The 5,749-nt window shown below is 42.7% G+C and overlaps 1 protein-coding gene across 1 annotated transcript in view; it reads right to left on the bottom strand.

Annotated features, from left to right (window-relative positions):
* LOC106580685 (adiponectin receptor protein 2) overlaps nt 1-4,450 on the bottom strand; it is a 95,914-nt gene extending 91,464 nt beyond the window's left edge. Inside the window, exon 1 of the mRNA XM_082977955.1 lies at nt 4,228-4,450. The gene's annotated coding sequence lies outside the window, so the exon portion shown is untranslated. The remainder of the gene's footprint in view (nt 1-4,227) is intronic.
* Between the last annotated feature and the right edge of the window lie 1,299 nt (nt 4,451-5,749).

Genomic DNA, 5,749 nt, shown 5'->3' with positions numbered 1-5,749 from the left:
ACACTAGTCACTTTAATAATGTTCACATATTTTTGCTTAACTCATCTCATGTATATACTGTATCCTATTCTACTGTATTCTAGTCAATGCCACTCAGACATTGCTCATCCTAATATTTATATATTCTTAATTGCATTATTTTACATTAGATGTGTGTGTATTGTTGTGAATTGTTAGATATTACTGCACTGTTGGAGCTAGGAACAGAAACATTTCACTACACTCGCAATAACACCTGCTAAACATGTGTATGTGACCAATAAAATGTGATTTGATTTGGCAGTCTATACCCTACCTAGAGATCTGGTCAAAACTAGTGCACTAGGAGAATGGGGTGTCATTTGTCCTGTCACTATCAGGTATAGGCTGAATAGTTAATGGTAGTTGTAGAGCCATTCAGTTCCCTGTCCATGTGTCAGGTCTTCTATGTGCATTAAATAGGGGTGCCATGTGGACAGACCACAGCATCTCTGGATCCTACTGCTGTCTGTTTGCTATAGCTTCTGCTGGCCATGTGTGACTGATCCCTTTAACCAGAAAGCTTACAAAACACACACACCTGACGCAGCTCACGCACCTGACGCAGCTCACGCACCTGACGCAGCTCACACACCTGACGCAGCTCACACACCTGACGCAGCTCACACACACACACACACACACACACACACACACACACCTGACTGACGCAGCTCACACAGACCCTTAGGCTAAGTAGCCCTCAGAAAGTCTTTCTGAACTACAAGTTCTGGTTGTCCATGAAAAACAACAAGTCCCCCCATTGCTGTCCTTCCCTACAATCCCCAGCCGGGAAGAAAACAGCCTGGCGTTCTTACTAACTGCATAACTCATTAGCTTCATAAACATCTGAGTTAGAACAGGACCATGTAATCAGGGTAAATAAAGGTTTAGTTGAGTGATTATGATTTAACACCATGGTGGGGGCAGGTTTAGGAACCTGGGTGATGACTCATCTCTGTCTCCCCTTACTAACCACCAAGCAGAGGAGCTACACATCACCGTGACCGGGGACTTGGTGATGGAGAAATATTACCATGCATATTAAAAACGGCTCCGTTTTGTCAGTTTATTATCTCCTCTACATCAATAAGACGTCACTAAGCAGCTGTGTGTGTTACGCGTCCTCTCTCCTCTCAGCAAAGACAAGCTTTTATCAGTTCCAACACAGGCTACAGCCCACGCCAGAGATGATTTACTGGAGCTAATGTTTGGAAGGATGATGGATGCTGGTGTTAGTTTGGCTACAGCTTTACACTGAACACCCTGTACACTGACTACAGTCTTACTTCAAGTCTCTTGGGAATAAAATTAGATGTAGCTAGTTACTGTGTGGACTAATTCAAGTTACCCCAACCAACAATGAAATATTATATCTTGTTTAGATGGTGGACTACAGCGCACTACTGACAGCTCATCAGCAGAGCTTGCATCCATTTCAAAATAAATTAAATATTAAAGATCCTGAGGTTCCTAGCTAATGAGGTTAAGTATATGCCTAGCTGGTTGACATGGCAACGACTGACCTGTCAACCACAAAACTAACCCCGCCCCCTGTCAAGCAAATAACGAGCTCTGTACCATAATCCAAAAACGTGGTGGTTACCAGGACAGTACCTGACCTTACACAGACCGACTGATCCTGCTAATGCTATTCTGACATGGAAAGTCACAAGCCTACCAGTGGATTCAAAGTCGAGGTCGCTCCCCCCAAAAAAATTAACATATAGGGTGAATTCTACTGTAAATCTCATTTTAACTTTATAATTTCACTTCATAAATGTTTAATATTTTTTTATTAAAACTGAATGTTCTGTAAACGAGTTCATGACAACAAATCCAACACATGTAATTTAAAACTATGTTTAGTAAGCACAACTTTTATTTTGAAACCATCAGACCAGGGGTTCTTTCTTTTATGCCTTCTGCATCTCAGTACAAGAGGCGTCACTGCAGTCCCTGGTTTGAATCCAGGCTGCATCACATCCGGCCGTGATTGGGAGTCCAATAGGGCGGCGCACAATTGGCCCAGCTTCTTCCAGGTTTGGCCGGGGTAGGCCGTCATTGTAAATAACAATTTGTTCTTAATTCACTTGCCTAATTAAATAAAGGTTAAATTTAACATTTAAATTTTAAAAAATGCCTTCGGTGAGGTGTGAAAAACAGATTGCTGCAACCCGATTGGCTGAACGCAGAATTCTGGGAGAGCGCGATGGAAGCCTTTTGAATGCGATAGTCCCCCACAGACTTCGTCATTGTGCTTTTTTTAATTTAACCTTTATTTAACTAGGCACGTTAGTTAAGAACAAATTCTTATTTACAATGAGGGCCTACCCCGGCCAAACCCTAACCCGGACGACGCTGGGCCTATTGTGTTGTTTAGCAACAAAACTGATGCCTGCGCAACTATGGGTCAAAACAGACGGGTTGGCTTAGACTGTTGACAACATGCATGCTATATTTAGTGTCCAATGTTTAATGAAAACAAACAAATTGGCACAATGAGCACTTGTTGTCTCATAACCAGCAACTGTAACCATGTATATCTAGCTAGCGAATTTTAGCCATATTAGAATTGGCATGAAATTAGTCAAAAACAAGATGAAACTAGCTCCTTCCTATTGCCAGCATAGCTGTTTATTGTCATTGTTGTCAGCTATCTGGCCATCCAGATCACTACAACCCACGGACTTCTGCCTCATTAAAGCGTGCTCGTCGTTTTCGTGACATTCTCAGCTAACCCATCTATGGATATTTATAGATCCTAGTGGACCACGTGTACAAATGTACCAACACCACAACAAAAACATTGCATATTCAAAAAACATCTATACCTAGCAAGAAATCAAAATGACTATGATAAGAGATTATTCTGTTTACACCAACATATTCGGTGTCTTCACAGTTAAAAACATTAGCTACTTAAGGCCTGAGGAGGTGTGGTATATAGCCAATATACCACGGCTAAGGGCTGTTCTTATGCACGACACATCGCGGAGTGCCTGGATACAGCCCTTAGCCGTGGTATTTTAGGGTGGCAGGTAGCCATTATTCAGTTTTAATAAAAAATATTAAACATTTATGAAGTGAGCGTTGGGCCAATAACAAAAAGGCTGCTGGATCGAATCCCTGAGCTGACAAGATAAAAATCTGTCTTACCAGGGAGCCACTGTTCCCCAGTAGACCATCATTGTAAATAAGAACTTGTTCTTAACTGACTTATCTAGTTAAATAAAGGTTAAATATTAAAAACCCCGAGGTGCCTCATTGCTATTAGAAACTGGTTACCAACATAATTAGGAGTAAAAATAAATGTTGTCATACCCGTGGTATATGGTCTGATATACCACAGCTGTCAGTCAGCCTTATTCCATCACCACCTCATCAATGCTACTGAGGCAAACAAAGGAGTGCTATGTGAGACCGTTCAAAACACATTCACTTGAGGATAGTTAGCAACCTAGTCATAACATGTTGAAAATGTGTATTTCAATTGCTGCTTGTTAAGATATTAAGCTATAATTTGAGGTTGGCTAAGAAGCTAAAATAAAGCAGTAAGGTTAGCTACTAGAAAGTAGCAGAAACATTTGACCACTGGCTTAGCCTGATCCAGCCAGCTCGCTAGTACACCACTGGTGTAGCGCTGCGAGACAAAGAAATCCAAACTACAGCTCTCTGGCATTTTAAAATCATCATATCAATGTAAATCCATCCTTACACATTAATAATTGGCGGACAAAAAAAAAAAAACAGACGAGGTTTCTAATTTACAACAATGTTATCGACCACAGCGCCAACAAAATCTGAGATATGATGTAGTGTTTAATAACTACCCTTCAATGCACTGACATTTCTGAACGAAGCGTCGCCTTTGAAGGAACCAGGGCAACACTTTGTTGACAGATGTTGTTCCACTAGCAGCTTACCGACGTTACAGTAGTTAGCTACATACCTTTTGAAAAACAACCACACGTTGTCTTTTTCAACAACTGGCTCAATCTAGCCCAGGCAAGAGCTCAAAGGCTAGTAGCTACCACTAGCAGCTTACCGACGGATGATGTTGTGCCAGCTCAAGCTAGCTATGCAGTGCGTCACTGGATGCAGAGGAAACCTGGATAGCTAGGACTGTTATTCCAAAAATACGTTACTGTAAATCTAGCTAAACAACTGAAATACCCGATAAAATGTAATGACAACTACTAAATGTACCTTGTCGTAAAGTGCGGAGACGCTGTCCTTTTGGTCCTAGGTTGTTCCCAAAGAGTAGCCACGACTCGGTCAATTTCTTCCACGGCTCTCTACGCGATTCTGAATTTCTGAAGGCTGACTTGACTTTACTCGCTGATGTCGTAGCGTTCTGTGTGACGCCCTCGCGTGAGCGCACCTAAACCAATCAGAATGCTCTAACGGGAACAGGTGGCCAACAGTTGAGGAGACGGAAGTGTATGCTAACAGGTTTGACGGGACCTGTAGTTCTCGGATTTTGTGTAACAGCCTATATCAACAACCACAAAACATGATCCCAGGAAAATACCTTGACATTACATAGGACTTATGACATGTATTTCTATTGTATTTCAACATTCACAGTGCCTGACGTCACAGTCCTTTGTATCCCCTTACTTTATTTGTTTTATTTAACCTTCATTCAACTAGGCAAGTCAGTTAAGTACAAATTCTTATTAACAATGACAGCCTACCCCGGCCAAACCCTAACAACACTGGGCCAGTTGTGTGCCCGCCCTATGGGACTCCAAATCACAGCCGTTGGTGATACAGCCTGGAATCAAACCAGGGTCTGTTGTGACACCTCTAGCACTGAGATGCAGTGCCTTAGACCACTGCGCTACTCAGGAGCCCAAACACAATTGACAACGATTCAATAATTCAGTAGGCTACCACTTAAGATTCAGTCGTAAACGGAGGGTTATAAGGTTAGGTTCGAATTGTGGGGAAAGAGTGGTGATTTTCCCACAGTATGTACATTAGTCTTTTACTCACACACAAAACCTATCATGGATGTGTGGCTCTAACTGCATTTGGCTTCCTATCAGATGCTGTAAAAGTATGATAATACCATTCAAACTCAATGACTACACATGTTTGATTCTGATCACCCCACTTCTGGCCCGGGACATGACGTCAGGACTCACACACACACACACACACACACACACACACACACACACACACACACACACACACACACACACACACACACACACACACACACACACACCACACACACACACACACACACACACACCATTGAGTGCAGAGGGCATTTATAGCTTTATGTGGTTGGGCATAAGGCCTATGATCCAGCAGGACCGGTCGGCCACAGTAGCCTACAGTATTGTTACAAAACTCAGGCAGAGCATGCAGCTACACCGTAGACAGAGTATTTAAGCATTTGCTTCATTTAGCATGGTAATGATCCGGTATGAAGTGTCAATGTGTGCTGTGTTGTATAGGTCCAAAGGCTGGTCCAAAGGAACAAGGAGTTTTGCCTGACAATCCGCCAGCTGGAAAAACAGCCCACAGCTAACCCTCCAGCCATTACCTGAACACACACACACACACACACACACACACACACACACACACACACACACACACACACACACACACACACACACACACACACACACACACACAACCCACCACCCACCACCCAACACACACACACACACACACACACACACACACACACACACACACACACACACAC

This window comes from Salmo salar, chromosome 07 (assembly GCF_965601325.2).
Source record: "Salmo salar chromosome 07, fSalSal1, whole genome shotgun sequence".
Classification (NCBI taxonomy): Eukaryota; Metazoa; Chordata; class Actinopteri; order Salmoniformes; family Salmonidae; genus Salmo; species Salmo salar.
The sequence above is the reverse complement of the archived record's forward strand: the minus strand, read 5'-3'. Positions and strand labels throughout refer to the sequence as shown.